Below are 5,014 nucleotides of genomic sequence, written 5' to 3' on the forward strand. Positions count from 1 at the left end.
TATTTCTATTTCAATATAAAGCAGGCCCAAAACCCTATCTTCATGCCTTCCATGGAAATAAACATTGGTTAACTGTTTAAGAGCAGCTTTAAGGCTAGTACTCCAACTTTAGGAAGAGGCCTCTCAATCTAACTAGATCCCAGAAGCCTTAAAACACCCAGAATGCACACCATTCCTGAAGGGGGTTGCCCTTGCCTCTTGCTTTTAATAGGTCATCTGAGGATCTCAAAAGGCCGCAGCTGCAGAACCTGGCGGTCCTCACGTGATTCCAATGTGCATCCAGGGCTAAGCACTGTTGACTTATGTCAGAAACCCACCCTACGGGGAAGGGCCAAATGCCCTGAAACACCTGCCACCTGCTGAGGGCATTTAAGGCCAACCAGAGGGGGCTGAAGGCTGCGGTTCCCTGCCAGGTGAGTAACAGCGGTGGCGGCCCTTTCCTGTGCGGGAGGGTGCTGGGGGCTTCCCGTGTGGCTGTGGCCACTGGAGCCCTCTCTCTAGGTATTGACCAGATACCTTGCTCTTTTTGGGTAATGACCATGAAGCTATTGAGGGGCCCTGGTGAGGTGCTGTGGTCTTGTCCTCCCCAAAGCCAGCAGCCTTCAGGGAAGAAGAGCTCCCAAACAGCCTCAGCTGGGTCTCCTTGTTGACTTCGGCCTTGGTTTACAAAACTGTGCTCAGGGGTCCTTGGCTCATTTGCAGGAGGGGTAAGGAGGATGTGGCAAAAGTTGGGTGTCCGTTTACTCTGCAGAGCCAAGATGAGAGTTTACAGGGTGCGTGGAGCTGTGTGTGGCCGCACAGCAACCTATGGACTCTGTGCCCTGTGCCTTTGCTTGTGTTCGCTCTGAAACAGCCCTCAGGACATACTCACCTGTGGGAATTGTCCACCCAACTCTCCCCCCTCCCACAAAGCCCTCTCAAGACTTGGAGGTGGGATCACCAGGAAAAGAACTGGGTATCCTGCCTCCTTCTTTGCTGTGACACCTGCCTCCCATCTAGGCCAACGTGAACCTTGGAGGGAGGCCTGGCTGTGTACCTCCTTGTAACCAACATGTCTTGTTCATGTTGGTAAAGCTTTTCGAAGAGCCAAAAATGCCCAGGTGGGGCCCGTAACCACCCCTACCCCATCCCCACCCCACGGTCCCAGCCTGCCCTGGCGGTGCCTGCTTGCTGACCTGTGCACCCTGGACCAGAGGTCAGCTCCATGCTTTCTGGAGACTAAGCCTCACTCACTCCAACCCCATGTGTAGTTTTAGCTTAAAACAAATCCCGCTTTGTTTGAAGAAGTATCAGTGATGCAGGTCTGAACATACTGACATCAAAAGATGTCCGCGGTACAGGCTAAGTGGAGAAATGTGTCCTAAAACCATGTATCAAGATTCCTTCTGTATTTAGCCCCTCGGCACGTGCACAGCCACTGGGGCCTGCAGAGGGTGGTATGAATATTTAAAGGTTAACCTGGAGGAGGAGTGGGGTTATTGGGAGTTAATGCTCAACACATTTCTGAAGGGTGTTAATTTAAAATCAGAAAAATACTGCTTTAGAGAAGCCAACTCTTGGATGACGAGATCTATATCTTAATTTAACACAGTTCTTAGTGCATGAAAGATGCTCACAGTCAAAGCTTGGCTAAATCTAGAAAAGTATAGAAAAAAAACCCAAAATGGCCTGTAATGCCCCAACCAGAGAAAGCGACTCAGGGCCATTAATAAGACTTGGTCCGAATCCCTTAGCTAGGGCTCTGCCGCCTGACACCCAGGGCAGTGGTCTCAGTATGTGGGGGGCAGCAGAGCTGGCCTAAGGCTGGGGATGTGTGTGTAGAGAAAGCCCCTAAGTTAGTGACGTTTGCCTGATTAACCAGTTTGGCTTTCTCTGGAGCTCAAACTCAGAGAAGCTACTGGTGAGGATGACAGCGTACTCAGCTCTCCTGGATGCCGCAAATAGCAATGTGAGCAGAGGGAAGCACACTTTGAGCTGTGACTTGTGAAAGCCAGAAGGATCTGCTTTGCAGCTGGCTTTGCAGAATGTCCCCACATAAAGTGGTCTGGCCAAATCCATGACTTTCAAACTGCTTCCCCAAGATGTCTCAGGGAGAGGGGAGGACCCTATCTGATCTGAGATTGGGCTTTCTCTGCTTATAGCATGCCATACCAGCTTTCCCCTTGATGTTCGATTCAAAGGGAGATGGCAGCCATCTGAAACCCTGGATCCATGTTCCAAGGTTCCTCATGGCCATACCTTCTGGGATGTTGCAGAACGGTGAATAGTTCCCACAGTCCTAGAATTAGGCAGTGCCTTGGGTCTTCCCAGAAGCAAAAGCATTTTCTCTCTTTGTACTAAACTGGTCTCTTATGCACATTCAGACAGACTCACTCTAGTGGGTGAGACAGCAGTGAGATGGCCTCCCTTGTCTCCATTGCCTAAAACACAGGCTTTCCTATGTTCCAGCATCTTACCCCATATGTTAAGTGCCATGGTGGTGACTTGGTGTTTTTCTAATCAGACCTTGTTAGATTGTTGACTGCAAAGCTTAGTGATCCAAAGTGTGGATCCAGGAATGAAATCTAAGCTGAAGTCCTAGGTCTGATGTGTAACGGCTGTGGGAACTCGGGTTCTGTGGAAAATAGCGTCTGGGCTGGTTTCCCCACCTGTAAAACAGAAACTGTCTCAGCCTTACTATTAATGTTGCTTCATTTAATACTGAGTATCCAACATTCCTGGCATGTAGTCAATGTGTTTTGGCCATTGGGCCTGAAATAGGCCCATAATACTAGTGTACTCAAGACCTATAAAATGCCGCATGTCCTATCTTGGAGGTTAAAACCAAACCTCAATTCCAACTGATAGTCCTCTTGAAACTGGTTATTATAGCAACTGGAAAACTCTTTTGAGATGCTGTATTAAAGGGTGTTATAATTAATAGCAATGATTTATCTTTTGAACATAAAAAGCAGTGAGGTTCCATAGTGTAATGGTTAGCACTCGGGACTCTGAACATAAAATGCAACTCTTTTTTTCCTAATGAGGCAGAATATGAGATTACTTAAAAGTAGGTGAAAGGATAGGACATGGTTTTACTCTAACCTGAGGTTCCAGGGCTGAGATTGTCCTGCATTATAGGGTCTCTCCTCTTTCTGATGTGCTGGCTTCTGATGTGGGAGGTAAAGCTGCCTCCAGCTTGAACTTTTCATTGACTTAATCTAAAGCCAAAGATTGTCTTAAGCCAACTTCTATGAGGTACTGTCCCTGCTAAATACACAGAAACTGAAGGACTATAGGTATCACTGAGGCCCTTTTACATAGGAGGCGACCAACACGACCTTGTTAACAGAATGATTGGGAGCTTCCTCTATGTTCCTTTGAACCACTGTGTCACTCTCCACCTCTCTAGATTGGGCTCTTCCAGGGGTCATGGCAGGTAGACAACTCCAGGAAGCAATTTGCATTTCCCATTTGCAGATTTGTAGTTATAGGCTCTTTTTGCCCAAGTTCCTAAGGAAATCAATGCTTTGAAACAGGCAAAGTCACCACAATGAAGCCTCAGCTGATGTGTTCTCCTATCTTGCTGTGGCTGGTTTGTGGTGCTTTGGTTTGGGGACTTGCCCTTGGCCTGGTAGCTGCTGTTTCCGGCAATGCCTTTGAAACTATATACTGTTGTCCTGTCTCAGATTCCATTCTTTCTCATAGCCTCTTGCTAGTCTTTGTTCTTTTGGGTCCTAATATAAAGTCATCAAGGCTCAATTCTTGTTCTATTCTCACAGAGAGTTCATCTCCTCTTGAGACATCAGACTTAGCCCTCTATTCACAAAATTCTCCAAGTTGTTTACACTGTCTTTTTCAAATTAATAGGTCTAGATTAGTCTTTCTTATCCAAATTATTCTCAGTTGTATGCACTCAAGAATAGAGTCAATAGAATGGTCTTCTTGATCCAGCTTTCTCCTTTCTATCATGGAGTCTGGCCCATTCCATATACTTGAAAACAGACAGATATTCATTGAGTGCATGTAAAAAATGTCATTCCCTGCCACTTTGTAGAAAGTTTAACTTGGCCCGATTTGAATAACCTCCTCTAATTGAGGGCCAGTGCAATTTGTGATCTTATCACCCACCACCCTCATCCAATAAATATTTGAGTACCTACACTATGCCATGCTTTGTGAAGGGGCAAAGGAGTTGTACCTAAGACACACATGGTCCCATTGTCATTGGGAGTGGGAGAAGGAAGATGCACAAGAAAATGTTGGGTGGTGGTAAAAGCTATGGAGAAAATAAAACAAACCAAGTGGGAAGATACTTGGATTCTTAGGTGAGAAAGAGTTGTTGGGGAGGGGGTGGGCTGGGACCAGCATGCTCAAGGCATCACAAGGAGTTTCAATTTTCTTCTAATATCAGTAGGCCTCCAGTGGAGAGTCTTTAAGTGAGAGAAATGACAATCAGATTCTTTTCTTTGGCTACTGTGGAGAGAACATATTAGAATAAGGCAATGGTGAAGAAGCGGGTATAGTTAGGAGGCAATTGCAGTAATGTGGGTGAAAGTTGGTGGTCTGGTCCAGGGTTGAGTTAGTCTACCAAAAATTTAAAAGGAGTAGGTCACGCTTGAGCCTGTCCTGACCCAGTGTCCCAGTGGATTGGGTGTGGGAGGAGAGAGCCGTCTTTCTCTCGTAGCCTGATTAGACTCACTGTCCTGCATATATGCTCTGTATTTAACTCCTTGGACTCAGCCACATGGAAGGTTCGTTGCTTTACTTCCAGCCTGCCCGAGCCATCAAAGGCCTAGTTCAGACTACACTGCCTTTAAGAGGTTTCTTGTACTCCTGCAGCCCAGGGCTGCTCCCCTCCAAGTTCCCACGGTGCTCATCACCTACTGGCCTGACATGTTGACGCCTATGGAAGCAGACTTCCTGAGTCTGCTCTCCATCCCCCTGTGAGTCCTCTAAGGACTTAGAGCTCATTGGCTATAACATAATAGCCCACATATTGGATACTGAATATCTCTTTGCAACTGTCCTGCCG

This window comes from Rousettus aegyptiacus, unplaced genomic scaffold, assembly GCF_014176215.1.
Source record: "Rousettus aegyptiacus isolate mRouAeg1 unplaced genomic scaffold, mRouAeg1.p scaffold_m13_p_7, whole genome shotgun sequence".
Classification (NCBI taxonomy): Eukaryota; Metazoa; Chordata; class Mammalia; order Chiroptera; family Pteropodidae; genus Rousettus; species Rousettus aegyptiacus.